Below are 18284 nucleotides of genomic sequence, written 5' to 3'. Positions count from 1 at the left end.
TCCCTGCCTGATGATTATACCAAGGACAGAAAATGCCCCTGAATTAATCCATCACACCAGCAAAGATTCTAATGAGTGGGAAATGCCAAAAATGATCCATTATCACTGCAATTGGAAAATCATTATATCATAGTTCAGCCCGAGCAACCAGTAAAGGAAATCTCTGAAGCGTACAATGAAGGCTGGATATGGAAAACCATCGCCAGTCCTAGAGCTGGCTCCATGGGGCACTAACTGATTTATATGTCTACACAGCGATACCCATCCACATGTACAGACATTACCCCAGAGTACCTGTGAGTGCTTATCCCTGGTTTCAAAAAAGGCCTTCTTTACTCAGAGTTGAGTTTTAAAAGGTCACTTGACCAAAATGCAATGCCACAGTGCCCTCAAGTGGTCTAATATATTTAGAATAATCATACCTTGTGTAACTCCTCATTTTGAATGTAAGGTTTTTGTTTTGTTTTGAAGTTCGATAAACGTGTACATAGGTATGTGTGAAGTGTACCAAAACCAAAAACTAAACTCTCAGCCTGTATATTCTTATATTTTAAATGTTCTGCATTCAATTTCTTTCACCCAATCTCCCTTTTATCTATAGTAGTATAGTAACCCTTTAAGCATCAAGCATCTTCTTAGAAACGCATCAGACCAACCATGCCAACCATGGAAGGCTGAACAATCAGCCATACATACTAATCTCCTACTCTCCTACTTTTTATATGGGAAAGGTGCAAGAAAAACAACCCTCCAAATGTGGAGAAACAAATATGTAAAATCTTTATCTTTCACTTCCTAAAGAAAGACAAATTCATTTTAGAGAAAAGTAAGTTCCCGAAGAAAACAAATTCTATAGGTGAATTTACATTTTGTAATAATTATTTCATGTTTTCCCAAATTTATTTCAAGTGTATTCATATTAATTCTTATATTTATATTAGACTGAATGATGGAAAATATATACCTCTTTATATTGATTAATCAGTTGTGCAATTTCGTAAGTCATTAATGTCATACATATTAATGTCTTTTTTAATTTAAAAACACTAACAAATATTATTATGATAAATGTCAAGACACTTTCCTGATATTGTGGTGAGTTGCATATGCCATTTTTTCTTATCTGAGTTCTAAATCCCTGTAGATTTCTAGTATGTATGAAAGAATCACTTCTCATGAAATTGAGAAGGAAACCTTGAGAGGGAAACAACTTGAGCAATGGCAACTAATACTAAAATTAAGTAAATCGTGTTGTTGAATTTTGTGACTATACATACATATTAACATCAATTTACATATAAATGATGATATATATCTCATGTAAACCTTGTAAAGTAAAAGAGAAAAAAGATCTTCAGAATATTAGTATGGTAATTACTCCAGAAATCTGTAAAAATTGAGTTTCACAGAACAGTTTCCTAGGAAAGATGAAGGCTTGCTTGCTATATGCCCCTACTATTGAATCATGATGCTTTTAGCTTCTGAGAAAGATAATGTGAACAAAGAATGCCTTGTGCATATTTAAATCTTACTATTGCAATTATTTAAATTTAGAGAAAGTTTTTTTTATTCATTAGGTGGAGAAGAGGACAGATTAACCCATTGTGGTTTTATTTAATATTGAGTTATATTTTATACGAGGACGATGTGGTGGTTCTAGAGATCAGCTTCAGACCATGTCGAATCTCATTTCAGATTGAAACAGGGTGTCTATGTTTACCTGTGCTATTATATAGGTTTATGTATTCTCTGAGATTTCCTAAAAAAAGAATACTTACCATTCACCTGACTCTAAGGCCATTGCAATATATATGAGTCTATAATCCTAATGAAGCCTGTTATGTTTTGGGTGTTTGTTTTGTACCAAAATCTGTACCCATAGCCTCACATATTTGAGGCTTTAATCCACATTGAGATACATCCCAGGCTTTATAAAGCATAGTTTAGGGCACAGTGCCTAGCTTAGAAAATGCCTACTTTAATTTTTAATTTACTTTGTTTCACTTTGGTTTGGAGGTCACACCTGCTATGCTCAGCTCCTATTTTTGGCTCTATACTCAAAGATAACTCTTGGCAGAATGCGGGAGACTATATGCAGTGTTAGGGATCAAATCTGGGTTGGCAAAGTCACAAGGTCAGAGCCTTGCCTATTGCACTCTCTCTCTCCAGCCTCTGATTTATATTTTTTTATTTATAGGTGTTTTCAGATAAAAATAAATCCTATAGCAATGTGTATAGATTATAGGTGCAGTTAGCATCCATGAATCCCAACACTGTAAAAATAGGCAAAGAATTTCTTTGTATAAATCCAACGGAAATGGAATATGGATAATGGAAGAATCATGTTTTAAAATGATCTTAATGTCTCCTAACTTATTAGAAATTATATAACACATTTACATCTCAGTGCTAATATAAAAAATATGGTGAAAATTAGTTTTTTCAAAAAATCCTGAAGCCATGCCTTTATTAAAAATTTCAATGTGCTGTTATGTTTATTATTTTTATGTGAATAGTTTAAAATATAGTTTTGGTGATATAGCAGAAATCTGTCATTTTAAAAAGTAGAAATTAGTATAGTGTTATAGTAAATAATCAGATGTAAGATCTTTAAAGTTTCATAATTTTCTCTTGACGCAAGTAATAATTTGGGTCACACCCGGTGTCGTGCAAGGGTTACTTACTCCTGGCTCTGTGCTCAGAACTCTCTCCTGGCAGGCGCGGGGACCATATGGGATGCCTGGATTCAAACAACCATCCTTCCTGGATCAGCTGCAATGCAAGGCAGACGCCCTACCACTGTGCTATCTCTACAGCCCCTAACCAAAAATCTTAAAGATTATCTTAATTAGGGGCCAGAGCAGTGGCACAAGTTGTAGTCGTCTGCCATGCATGCTCTAACCTAGGAAAGACCTTGGTTCGATTCCTTGGTGTCCCATATGGTCCCCAAGCCAGGAGCAATTTCAGAGCGCATAGCCAAGAGTAACCTCTGAACGTCACCAGGTGTGGCCCAAAAACCAATTAAAATTATTTTAATTTTATCAGCAAATAATAACTGATGATTTCAAGGAGATTTCCTAGATTTTAAGTAATTTTAGTTGAACTGTACTTTATCCTGTTTTCTTTTTTTTTTTTTTTTCTTTTTTAATTTTGGTTTTTGGGCCACAACCAGAGGTGCTCCGGAGTTACTCCTGGCTCTGTGCTCAGAAATCGCTCCTGGTAAGCTCAGTGGACTATATGGGATATAGGTGATAGAACTTAGGTCTGTCCAGGATCAGCAGTATGCAAGACATACACCCTATTGCTGTGCTATCTCTCTGGCTCCTTTGTCCTGCTTTCTAAGTTAAAAGGTGTGGCACCAGCTTCCATCCATGGACTCTAGCAGATATGAGTGAAGTGTGTGTGCATATCATGCCAGGAAAACTATGTAACTGGCTTCTCTCAGATCTCTTTAAATATGTTTCCCACCACTTCTAGGAACCCAGCCAAATTTCATTCTTTATCTGTCTGATCTTGATGGGTCATCTTATATCCAAGGCCATCGTTCTCACTGTCTTGTCATCTATACTGCTATTTTCTTCATTTTGTGCCTAGCAACTTCCTGTTATTTGTAGTGCTCATTCTCTAACTCCAGTCTGTTGACCTATGAACTCTCCGCAGTCACAATTGATTGTTTCCTGCCCTTGCCTGCTTAGAATGCCTGCTGCCATTTGTTAACAATCACTTTGTTTTGATTTGTACGGATTATGTGTCCATCCATTCCATTCATTTTATGTATTCCCATCTGGAGTTGAAGCAAATATTTTCCTGGCAGTGTAGGAATCAGAGTAACATGAGGGATGAGGGGTAGGAATTTAGTTTTTGTTTCTAGTATATATATGTATATAATACATGTATATAATAAATAATATGCATATATTATATATTGTAGAATATGATATATATGTATATATAAAGTTCATATATATAAAATAAACTTTTTTTAAACTTAATTGAATAACTGATTGATTGGTTGTTGGGCCACACACAGCAGCACACAGGGGTCACTCCTGGCTCTGCACTCAGAAATTGCCCTGGCAGGCTGGGGGAACCATATGGGTGCTAGGGATTGAACGGGATCTCTCCTTGGTTGGCCACATGCAAGGCAAATGCCCTACTGCTGTGCTATCTCTCTGGCCCAAGTCTAAACTTTATTATCCACCAAGCAGTCTGAACTGCCTTGGAATTCAGTTTATTCATCTGTAAGACTTGAGCCAAAGACAATGCACTAGCTTTAAAGGACTTAAGATATTTAAATTGATTATATCTTTCTTTGCCACCTGCCAATTTTCTGTCATTTAGACACTCTCTTGAAGCGCAGATACATGCATCCAACTGTTTTAACATCCTCATTTTTCTAGATAATCAGCATGTGACCTTCTATCTCCTAAACTGGCCATGTTTTGGTAAACTTTCACCATGCAGAAATTGAATACATCTCAGGCACTGTTGTAAATTGAGTTTAGAAAGTAACAGTTCCTATTCGGGAAGAAAAATTCTTTTCTGTGGTTACCAAGATTGCATTTATGACTGAAGCACAACTTGAAAAAAAAAAAAAACCAGGAGAAAATTTGTCATGATGCTTATGAACTTCAGCATTGGCATTGTCAAAAGTGAGTGGTCACTTCATCATCTTTATTCAGGCACTGAAAGAAAGCCACTGTTTTGGAGATTACATGTATTCTGGATTGGAAATGCATGCTATAAAACTTTAATTCATTTTATGATAAACTGTATTTTCTCATAATAAAGAGAAAGTGATATACCTCAGTAAAAAGATAGGTCAGAGATATAGTATAGTGGGTAAGGCAGCTTCCTTGCATGTAACCTACTCAGTTTCACTTCCTGCCATACTATCTGGTCCCTGAGCTTTTCCAGATATAATCTCTGAGAACTGTGCTTTGAGTAAACTCTAAGCACTGTCATGTGTGGCCTGAAAACAAAAACAAAAACAAGACAATTGTATTTTGTTTTTATTTAAATGTACTATATATTAATATATTTATAAAATATTGTGTAGTTAGTTTAGACTATTTTCATCCACACTCCTTTTACAACCTACTAGTAAATCTATATTGGCTCTTCTAACAAATATATCCAGAAACTTACCATTGTAAACAGTCCCAGTATTTTTATGTTGGCATTTCACACTTGTATCCTTAAATTATCTCCCTTAATGTATCAGCCAAATACTTGCATTTCTTTTAATTTTCCATTGTTTTTGCCAATATTAAATTGTCATTGCTTTGGAATAAATTACATACTTTTTTTTGTTTGTTTGTATGTTTTTTGTTTTTTGGGCCACACTTGGTGATACTCAGGGGTTACTCCTAGGTATATGCTCAGAAGTTGCTCCTGGCTTGGGGGACCATATGGGACACCGGGGGATCTAACCTCGGTCCATCCTAGGCTAGCACTGGCAAGGCCAGACACCTTACCTTTAGCACCACCGCGCCTGCCCCAAATTGCATACTTTTAAAAGCATATTCTTTAACATAAATATTTCTCCATTTGTGAAGCCATTGACACAATCAAGGTAATAGACATATCCATAATCCTTAGATATTTTGCTTGGACATTTAGTGATCTCTTGTTTTCCCTCTCTCAAGCAGTTGCAAAATTTGTTTCTAGCATCGCTTTTTTTTTTTTTTTTTTGTGGTTTTTGGGTCACACCCGGCAGTGCTCAGGGGTTATTCCTGGCTCCAGGATCAGAAATTGCTCCTGGCAGGCATGGGGACCATATGGGATGCCGGGTTTCAAACCAATGACCTCCTGCATGAAAGGCAAATGCCTTACCTCCATGCTATCTCTCTGGCCCCTACCCTCGCTTTTTAATTGAAAATAAGTTTTCATTTTCTAAATTTTATAAAAGTTTGCTCATACAATGTGTGGTTTATGTCTTTGCATGGGAATGTGTTCACTGACCAGATGCATAGCAAAGTGTAGTAGCTAAACCATACAGCATGTGAATATACATATATGTATATGCATATATGTTCTCAAAATAACTAAACATTTTTAGTTTTTTTTTTATAGTTTTCCATGCCCACCATCTGCATTTGAGAGCCCCAATTCTTAGATTGTAGACAAATTTTGATGTGGACAGTCTAATTTTAGTTCATTTGCTGTGTGCAGTCGTACTATACTGTGGCTATAAATTGTATGCCTTTAATAAAGAATATAATTTCAATTATCTAACAGAGTGATTATTTAAACGGATTTTGTGATTACATTATTTATACTATAATCAAATTCATTACAAAAATTAAATTTAATAATCCATAAGGATAATTCATAATGATCAGGGAGGGTTAATTCTGGCATAAACGCTTAGATTGTCATTTAAACAAATGTATTTAACCTTTAATATCTTACTAGTTTTTGATGGGATGGGAAGGAGTTACAGTCATTAGTGCTAGGGTTTTAGTGCTCAGGGATAACTCTTGAGGTTGCTCAGGGACCGTATGCTGAGCTGGTGAGCCAAGTGCATGCAGCATACAGGGAAACATCCTAATTTAATGTATTAACACTCTGGCCCTAACTCAAAGATAATTTTAAATATTATTCAAGATAGAAATGTCTTATTGATTGAGAAAAATAATTTTCATGATTCTACCATTAATTTTTTGGGGGGCACACCTGGCGGCACTCAGGAATTACTTCTGGCTCTGCACTCAGAAATTGCCCCTGGCTTGAGGGACTATATGAGATGCCTGGGATTGAACTTGTGTCTAAGGAAAATGCCCTACCATTCATTGTGCTACTTCTAGCCATTTCTGAGTGGTGGAAGGAGAGAGAATGCCCAGAAACTTAGGGAAAAAACTTTTTTTCCTGAAAAAAAAAATACTTAAAAAAAATCCTAGTTTGAGATTAATTATTACTAACAATATTAATAAGTTATTAATAAAATTCACTTTTTAAGATAAACTAAATAATGTTACCATGAAACAAAGTGTAAGACATAAGAGGCCAGTTCCATAGTACACCAAGTAGGGTGCATGCCTTGCACATGGTGGACACAGGTTCAACCCCAGAACCACATGTTCAAGGCTGCAGCCTTGCAGGATGAGATCATTGAGCCCAGATCCAGAATTTAGTCTGAACATCACTGGGTAAGCCCTCCAAATTTACGTATGCATAAAATTTGCATGTACAATTTTTATATTCAATAAATTTTATCATATTTTTAGGTTTTTATTTCTTTCTATTTTAGGGGGACGATTTTTGGGCCACAACCAGTGATGCTCAGGGGTTACTCCTGGCTATGTGCTCAGAAATTGTTCCTGGCTTGGGGAACCATATGGGAAGCAGGGGAATCCAACCACTGTCTTTCTTAGGTCAGAGTGTGCAAGGCAGACGTCTTACACCCTACACCACTGCTCCAGCCCCTCAGTTCTTTATTTCATTTAATAAAATATTCCTTCTATCTGACTGATTTCCTTAAACAACTCTTGTAACTTCAAGTGAATTTTTCAATTTATATATTTTGGTAAAATTCTATATTTTTCTACTTGTAAAAGGTTATGTTGGCTGATATACAATTATAGATCAATAATTTTCCTCTTTTTTCATAATTTGCAAAGATGTAGCATTCTCTTTTCCATGCATTGTTTTAAATGAAAAAACTATTTATTATTTATGTTAAATATTAAATTAAATATTATCTTAATTCTTGCCCTTCTATATGTAATTTATCTGTTAACATATTTCATGGTCCTTGACATTGAAAAAATTGGTAAATAATTTTTATGTATAGTTTGATATAGTGATTTAAATGTTTATATAATGATTTAAATGTTTGTAGATTTTAAAACTTCTTTATAAATCTCTTTGCAGACTCATGTTCTGTATATAGCAGGACTCTTGCATTTTTCTAGCAGTGCACTGATTGTTTTTTTCATGAAAGTCTCTCCATACGTTGCTGTAATTATTTTTTGTTTCTAGTGATTAATGTTTTTTACTAATACTTGATATTTTTAAGCTTGTTGTTTCAGATAAATATATATATAGATAATTAAAAATAGTTCCTGGAGAAAAGGTAAACAAGGTCATTGTAATAATGATCTAATAATCTTATAGTATTATAATAATCTTATAGTATTCCACCATTATCATCTATTTATTCTGTATGGTAACTTCACTCTGATTACCTTCACCTTTACAGCATGTTATAAATATTTCTCACTTTTGCATTTCAAGTCTTATAACTGACTGTTATATATGTGGATGCTCCATAATCTTTCCCAATGTACTTGGTCAGTGTATCTACATCAAGGATTTTCTCATGTGTCTCTCTTAACAGTGTAGCCTAGTTTAACATTATTTTATTAAATTAAATAATACTTGAATAATTCTTATTTAATCTCCCTCTCTTTTATTTTTGTGATCCACAATACTACTCTTCCAAGTTTTGTTTATTTGAAAGTAAATCACACCTAATCATACTTAGGGTTTACTCCTAATTCTGTGCTGGGGGATCACTCTGGTAATACTTGGATAACCATATGCAGATCTGAAGTTATAAAAGGGACTGGTTAAGTAGGTGCAAGGTAAATAACACATTTACCATTACTCTGGCCCCTTCTCTATATTTTTACAGCACTTACTATATTGTAGTACCTTAAATTAACATACAAATTATTTAATGATTTTTCTTCTTTGCTATCACATACTTGTCAGAAAGTGAGTTTTTCTGAGCATCGTTTGTTTTTCTTTGGCACCACACTCAATGGTGTTGAGGGTTACTCATGCCTCTGTGCTAAGGCATCACTCCTGGTTTGACTAGGGGGACCATGTGAAGCTACAGGAAACAAAATCAAATAGCTGAATGCAAGGCAAATGACCTACCCACTATTTTAACTCCTGATATTGAACATTATAAATCTCTCTATAAATGTGGGTGCGTGTGTGTGTGTGTGTGTGTGTGTGTGTGTGTGAGTGTGTGTGTGTTTAGTTTGGGGGCTGTACCTGTAGGTGCTCGGTAATCATTCCTAACATTGCACTCAGACATATTTCCTGGTGGGCTAAGTGGACCATATGGGATGATGGGGTTTGAACTCATGTTGACTTAATGCAGGAAAAGAACCTGGACATCATATTTGTAATATTTTTTGTCTATTTTGAGCCCATCTGCTGACGTTCTTCTACAAATATTTACTAGTTCAATTAACATCCTAATTTATCTAACAATTGTCATATATTATAAGTGCCTGATAATGTCTTAACTATTACCAATGACTGAAAAAAATATAATAGATACTGAAAATTTCCTTTATGACAAATTATAAAGTACAATGTTTGCCATGTCTATTTCACAACTAGAGTTGTGAACACTAAACTAGTCAATTTTTCTACTCAGAACTAGTCATTTTCATGTAATAACTAACTATAAGAACTTTACATATTTTAATCCTAATTTCTTATAATGGGTTGTATTACATGCACTTAATTTATGCATAAGGCTTCTTAGAGATATAGGGAAAAACATACTTATGGAATCTCTGATTATGTGAAGGAGTACCACTGTGAGTGGAGATTTAAGGACTAACAATAAATTCCATGTATAATTAAAAGTAGAGTGTTTAAACTCTAAGCATTGATAGATTTGATTAAACTAAAGTTGGGAAAAGAGCACTCCTGGACAGATCCATCATGATTTTGGAGGTATAGGTCAAAGATACTAATACCAGAATAAATATAATGTATGGTTTAGGAAACTCAGTTGTAGAAAAATGTAGGGATAGATATTAAGCAGGTAATTTTAATCTCAATTTGAGCCCTGAATCTTGTTCTCAACTATAAAGAACTTTGTGACAGAAATTTTCATAAAATAAATAAATAAAATAAAATTTTAAAAATATATAGAAATAAAAACCCAGGCTAGATATTAATCTAGGTACTGGAAATAAAACATGTAACTTTTATATACTTTTAGACAGAACTTGAGATTCAATATGACTTATATTTATTAACTTCTTGTATCTTTATAACAGATCAGTGAGGAAGGATTTTTTATCCTCATTGTCAAGATGAGAAAGATAAGACACAGGGAAGCTAAATAACATTTCCAAGTTTCACAGATGTAGCATTGCGTGCCTGAGATTTGGGCCACATAGTTTGAATACAAAGATTGCCTATGTAACCATTTTATATATGTATAGGAAATCGGGGCATTCACTATGTAGGTGTAAGAGCTTACAATATAGGGAGAGGGAAGATAAATCAATATTTTACTTCTAACTACTATGAATGGCACAAACGATGACATTTGTAGCATACGTTTTTATTTATCACTCATATGTATCTATACCTTCTTTCAGTATCTCTTTTCAAATAAATATTTTTCTTTGAAGTAGATTCTTAAATGTCATTCTTTTATAAACTCTTCTCCAGCCTTAAACTTTTTCATGCTCTTTAAATTTGGAATGGAAACTATCGCGAAGGTAATCAAGATTAGAACATTAAAGTAATAAGCTGGAAATTGGCATTTCTCTTATAAATAATTTGCTGTTCATGGATATTTCTGGTTATTTCTTACGTGGTTAAGCAGTTATATTTTTTAAGATGCATAATAGTTATCATTCTAACACAAGTAGTAAGAAAATATGTATATGTTGCCACTCTCTGAACTTTTTGTTAACATTTATGATGATCATCCTAATCAGGTCAATAACAATGGTTGGAATACTGCAAATGTAAGTATTAAGAAAGAAATTGTATATACATATTTTAAAGATTAGTCATTTCACTTTTCTCTCAATTTCTTTGTCTTGAAACTGATCATCATGGTCTAAACTAGATGAAAAAACATGATCTAGAACATACAGAATAACCACATTGTGTGAGAGTTAAGTATATAATTTTCTGTTCATTAATATAAAAAAGTACAATAAAATAGTATAACGTAAGTATATACAACTCTGTTGCTATTTGTAGAGAAGTAAAATAAAGAAAATGTAAATTAGCGCATCTTCATGTTTGAAAGTGGACTATAATTTCTAATGACAGTAACTGAGTAAATTGTAATAGTTTTTGGAATTAAGCAATTAGTGATTGCTTAAGACAGTAATAGTCAATTTTCAAATATAGGTGTCTTATTAATGTTTTTATTTTTTAATATTTTCATGAAATTTCAGAAGATACCCTAGTATATTTACTTGACAGTAGAACTAGCAGTATGTTTTCTGATTTTTCTCTTTATAGCATAATATATATTCAAAACTGTATATCTACATTTGGCTTTAGTCCTCATATTTATTGTTAATTTTAAAATTTAGTTACATTTTAGGACATGATTTTAGAATTAGTTGACCTGTACATTATAATTTTATTTGTAAATGTCAGTGTTATATCTGAATACTGACCTTTTAACAAATAGAATCAATAATTGTATTACTGATCACTGCATTTATCACTTGTTACACTAATAAATCTCATTTTAATATTACTATTTTTATTCATTGTAACAGGTGAGTCTTAAAAAGTCATTTTATCTAGAAATACCAGTATGAAATGTTGATAGAAACACATATAGATATATTTGTGTCTGAGAATGCAAATATTCTGAGAATATTTATACTCAGAAATTAGTATACTTTATGAACTAAGTGACAGCTGTTTACTTGAAAAAGACATTTACACTAATTGTTTTACTCATATTTTGAGAAATAAGTTTTAGATTTTTAAGAGGCAAAAATCTATGCACTCCTTTTAATTTGTTTCTTATTTTCATGTAAAATCTTTGTATATTTCGAAAAATTGTGGTCTGTATCATAGATGACTTTTAAAACATCTCTGTATTGTGAATTACCACTTGTGCTCTTGTGTTCACATCTGAAAGAGAATTTGCAGACACCTAAAATATTCCCTAGGGATGCTGTACAAAGAGCCAAACATATTTCTCCATGCATTGCCATGCATCTATTGTAGGACAGCTATAAAGTTGAGTAAAATATGAAATTAAGTATTCCACAACATATTTTCAAACACCTATTCTGTGAATGTCAACTTGAGGGACATACCACTGACAAAATTGAACCCAACATGTTGTGGATGCACACATTAATATGATACATTAAATTGTCATGTTAGTATGATACATTAATATGTAATCAAATAGAAATAAGAACTATCTTACTGATTCAAAATTATAGGAGAAGAATAGATAACATAAAGTTCCTTTTATCAAAACATCAGGAACTAACAATACTAATAAATTTGAGTTATAAATAAAAGCAATTTGTTTGCAGGGAATTGATACTATTTTCTCCAAAATTTATTTCTACTCACTACCAAGAAAATTAAAAAAATCTTGGAATAACCCATTAACAAGCTCCATACTCCACAGTATTGCCATGCCAATGCTTCAACTTTATTATTTGATGATTGATCTCCATAGAGAGACCAAACATATAAAAATTCCATGTACACTGGTTTTGGGGCTCAAAACTCTTGAATTTTTGTGGATTCAAAGTGGGTAGCTCCTATCTCCTTACTCACAGCAGACCCCCACATCTGGAAGCCCTAGAAGCCATACCTACATAAAACTGATACTGCTATGTAACTCATTAGCCCAGTTCCACAGATCCTGGAATTCTTGGAACACATGGTCACAAGGTGCACGACAATTCCAAATTCCTCAGTAACTGATACCCCATTAGTATCACACCAAATTAGATTGTAAAGTTGCATAGAACCCACCTAAACTCAACAAACAAAATTAATTACATACAATGCTTAATATGCAGAAAGTGACATAAAAACCCAATGTGAGATATAGCAATTTTTACAAATTTTCTTTCACTGGTATTTTTTGATGATCCCATTAACATTTTGTTGTAACGGACAATATAAAATTAATTATTTTGTGCTTACCAAAAGGGTAAGGCTTGGGGATGAATAGGAAAGTAGGGACAACTGTGGAGAGGATGGGATATGTGATGGGATTGGTGTTGGAATATTGAATGCCTGTAGTAATTATATCATGAAAATCTTTGTAAACCATGCAATTTAAATTAAGTAATAAAAATTAAAAGTAATAACAATATTAGTTCTGGGTAGAGCAGTGTTAAGATCACAGTTACCTTTGAAGGTATTTGTTCTACATTAAATTTCTATTAATCATAACCAGGTCTCCACAGCACTGGAGACCATTGAGAACTGGGATATATTCCTGAAGATCTTAACTCAGTATCCTTGACATTGCAGGGCATAAAAAGTATCATCATTGGGCCGGGAGAGATAGCACAGCGGAGTTTGCCTTGCAAGCAGCCAGTCCAGGACCAAAGGTGGTTGGTTCAAATCCCGGTGTCCCATATGGTCCCCCATGCCTGCCAGGAGCTATTTCTGAGCAGACAGCCAGGAGTAACCCCTGAGCATCGCTGGGTGTGGCCCAAAACCCAATATATATATATATATATAGTCTTTGGTTTGAAGTACAGGCCAGTTAGTTGAGAATCGCTAGTTGGGACACAAGACTCCTATAAAAACAAACATGTTTTATTTTTGTCCCTCACCTGTTAATACTTAGTGTTTACTCTTTGGTCTCCATTTAGAACTCACTTCTAACAGACCTGGGGGAACCATAAGGGAAGCTGGGGATAGAACCTGAATTAGACACATGAAAAGGAAAGTGCCTTACTACCTCTCTGGTACCATCAAATAATTTTATTTTAAATAAAAATAAAATATTTAAATTCTTCTTTTTGTGGGTCACACCCAGCAGCGCTCAGAAGTTACTCCTGGCTTCATGCTGAGAAATCGCTCCTGGCAGGCTCGGGGGATCATATCGGATGCCGGGATTTGAACCAATGACCTTCTGCATAAAAAGCAAACCCCGTATCTCCATACTATCTCTCCGGCCCCAAAATATTTAAATTCTTGATCTATACTATCAATTTGAACTTGTTTTATGAACAGAAGTACATAGTCTATGTTGTTTAAACAAACTATGTACCTAATTAATTTAACTAGTATAAATACTGTCCCCTTTTACCAAAAATGCTTAAAATAAGCTATATGTTACCCATAAATACTTAAAAATATGTTTTCTAACACTACTTTTCAAATTTGTTTTCTTATGAAGGTCAAATTTTTACATTTTAATTTAATTACATATGGAAAAATTCTCTTACTGGATGTAAACAACCTCCATTTAACATGAATCTAACCATCACAAATAGATCCTTAAATTTCAATTAAAAGAAACTGTTTTCAAGGGCATAATATAAGAATTTTAGACCTTAGGAAAGTAATTTTGTGGAGCTAAAAATGTAATTAACATAGAGCTTTTGGGTAAAATTATTAAAATCCACAAGTGTGAAATGTAGAGTACCCTAATTAAAGCAGGACAGATGTTGATTTATCTGAAAATAAAAATGCAGAATAAGAAACATCTAGTAATTATACTACTAGCAGTTCAAGAAACCCCAGGAAAAGAACAGTGTACCCTGAAATGAAATTTCAGGTGTTTTTAGATCTTAAAATATCTTCAACATGCCAGTTAGCAATTTCTATTTTGAAGATTTGCTTCTTTGACTATTCTTTTATTTGGCTTCTCATTTTAATATAATGTTGGAATTTACTTATTATAATTTTATTGTTGCCTAGCTGTTTTAATTGGAAGAGAAAATGAGTAACCAAATTATTAACTAATACTTTTAAAAATATTATGTCTCATAAATATATATATTTCAAATGCACTGATAAATACCTAGGTCATACATATATGCATTTTCTTCAAAATTTCTTGATTGTGTGTTCATGTGATCACCTAATTATCAAATTATACCTACGTCAAATCAAGGACTTGGAGAAAAAGAGCTGCAGCAAGCACAGTGTCCTATGATTGTGTCACCAGAAATATGTCAAGCTGTGTCACCAAATCAAAGGACAGAGAATGATCTTCCAAGTCAGTAATGTTTATTAAACGTTTTATTAGAGTCATTTTAAAAAGGATTTTCTGATACAATAAAGAAGTGTATGTAAAGAAAATATCATTCATGAAACAATGGTATATAAAATATGGTGGGTTTTTTATTTATTCAATGTTAATAATTGAGATGACATTTATAGGATATGAGAATGTGTGGCAGTCTTACATTTGATAATTAATGTAAGCCCCTTATTAAAAAGAAATTGAAAAGGACTATGCAAATATTATCAGGTATGTGAGAAATAGAATATTCAGGATATTTATAATTGTATTGGATAAAATAGATTGATAAAATGAAAATTTGGAGCATACAAGCTAATGTTGAATCAATAAGGTTCTTTTTTCTGTTGTAAGTATCAGAAAAAGCAACTCTAGATTAAATGAAAATACAGATGGAATTAAAAAACAGATGGTATGTATCAGGGAATAAGTTATATTTTTCTGCCATGTTGAAGTATTAAATTCTAGTGCATAAAATTATTAAATGATGGAGCATGAAGAATTAACATATAGCTCAGGATTGTGTGGGTCAATAATTTGGTCTCATTAACTAGAAAGTTATCTCAGCTAATCTCAACTTTTAGGCACAGTTCCTTTGTTTATCACTCTTCAATATTTGGTACCTTGAAGATGGCTGTCAGATGAAAATACAGGTTTACTGCTCTACACATTTGTAATACAGAATAGTAAGCCTGGATTTGATCAAATGAATATAAAAGGTTTAAAGATCAAAGATTCTTGGCCTTCCTATAGGACAGAATTAGGCAAGTAATTAGTCCATTTGTGACCAGACCTACTGTTAACTCCATTTTACAAAAGGAATCACAAGTCTAGCCTGGCTTGGTTATATTTGGGAAACTACCTTGTGTTGATATGAACTACCAAGAAAATGAAAATCAAAGGCCCAGAGTAAGTTTTTTCATTTCTAAAAAGTATTGCTGACAGTTTCTGTGACTTTACCTGACAAATGTCAATGGATGCTGGAAGTCTTTGTTGCAACTCTTTATCTCTAAGTAGAATTGTTTTGTTTCACTAAATATATTTGGATTGCCATAACAAATAGAATCAATTGCAGCTTAATCAACAATATTTTTCCTACATTTCTGAAGACTGGGAAGTTTGACCTCAGTCTGCCAGCATGAGCAAGTTCTAGTGAGATCTTTCTTCCTGGTTTAGAGATGACTAATTTGTTGTATCCTCTGTTGGGGATTAAAGTGCTGTTTTAGGGATCCACAAAACAGTGTTCAAGGGCTATCTATGAATCATTGCTGGGGGTTCTTTTCTCAGTGAAACTCAGGTTATCAAGAAATAATGAGAAATGAACTGAGGACTTTTGCATGTAAAGTATGCACTCTGACACCTGACTTAACTTTTTGCATATTTTTTTCTGTCTATCTATTCTTTCATCCATCCATCCATCTACATGTGTTTTTTGGGGTCACGTATGACTGTGCTCAGGAATGAGTCTCTCTCTGTATTAATTCCTGGCATTGCAGTTGGGGTATCATAGTAACAGTTGAAATTATTCCGAGGTTGGCTTCATGCGATGCAAGTAACCTGCCTATTAAACTATATTTCCTGTACATTCTTACATATTTTATAAGTCTATTAAACTAATTCATGAATGTTGAATAATTTTAATAATATTTTCCAAAGGTAAGATATGAATAATAACTTTCCAAATATATCTGCAAACTGTTACACAAAAATCTAGGCTTTCAACCCTTGAGTTTGGGAAACAAGTATATTTAAAACATGGCATTGGGGGCCAGAGCGGTGGAGCAGCAGTAAGGTGTTTGCCTTGCATGCGGCTGTCTCAGGACAGACCACAATTCGATACCCCGGAGTTCCATCTGGTCCCTCAAGCTAAGAGCGATTTCTGAGTGCATAGCCAGGAGTAATCCCTAAGCGTCACCAAGTGTGGCCCAAAATAAACAAAGAACACAACATGACATTGTACAATATTTTTTAACCTACATAGACTAACTTGAGTCACATTTTGATTCAAACTCAGGTCATTCAACTTCTTAACTTAAATATGATCATGTAGGTAGAAACAGAAATATTGAGCTCATGCACTAAAGTTGATAAACTAATATCAGTTGATTGATAAATTGGTAAAATAAATTATTAGACCATTGGCAAAAACCTTAGATTATTTAGAAGTATAGGAAGATATGAAGCAGATAAATATATATATATATATATATATATATACACTGCCATATAATAAGGGGATTGTTCATTCTTATGCTTTTGATCTTAGAAAATTTTTGTTTTTTTTCTGTTGTTTATAGTGAAAGGAATTCCCAGAATATTCTTACACTAAACAACATGTTTTCTAAGATTTATTGGCACTTTGCTAATGCAAAGCAGATTTGTTTTGCCCATATTTTTCTCTTTAATATGAAAAAAATAACCAATTTTTTATAAGGAACCTGTGCTGATTACCTGAAAATCAATATTTTTCTTTTTTGTTTGACTTTTCTTATCAATACATAATAACCACACATCTCAGCAACTGACTTTATTTTTGTTGGACATACCCAGAGGTTCACTGTATTTGTCTATGCACTCAGGATAAAACTTGGTGAGCTCAGGAAATCATAAGGAAATCAGACCTGGTGAAAATTGCTGTTGTACTATCTCTCTAGCCCCCCCAAATTCAATGACTCTAAAATTCCAGTTTGCTGATTCTTGTTCTATATCAAAGATACTTGAGTTTTAAATCAGTTTTTGATTTACCATTGTTCTGGGTGACCTTACCTTCCCATTACCTAAACTTTAAAATAAATCACTGTAAATTTATTTTTATTTTGTATTATAACACGCTGACATACAAGTGATTTATAATAGAGTTCTTTTAACATTAAATATTCAAGCACCAATCCCATCACCAGTGTGACCTTCACTACACCAATGTCCCCAGTATCTCACCCACTATCCTAACCTGCTTTCTTGTGTTACAAAAATAATTAATTTATAATGTTTTAATCTTTTTTATTATAATATATATTTTTTTTAGTTTATGACTACACTATAGGTACTAGGAATGACTACTGGATCAGTGCTTGGGGCAATTCTGAGTGGTGTTCAGGGACAGGAATAAAACTGAGACCTCCTGAATTTAAAACATGTGCTCCATTCCATTGAGTTTCCCCCTATTCCTTTTTTATTAATAAAATTTCAAAGGGCTATAACCTATCAGTTTTTGATGGGTGTAAGCTTTTGTTTTCTAATAGGATTTTTTCAGATTCTCATTGCTGAAATAAAATAGAATTCTATCATTTTTCATTGCTTATATTAGATGAAC

This window comes from Suncus etruscus, chromosome 14, assembly GCF_024139225.1.
Source record: "Suncus etruscus isolate mSunEtr1 chromosome 14, mSunEtr1.pri.cur, whole genome shotgun sequence".
Classification (NCBI taxonomy): domain Eukaryota; kingdom Metazoa; phylum Chordata; class Mammalia; order Eulipotyphla; family Soricidae; genus Suncus; species Suncus etruscus.
Note: the sequence above shows the minus strand (reverse complement) of the source record.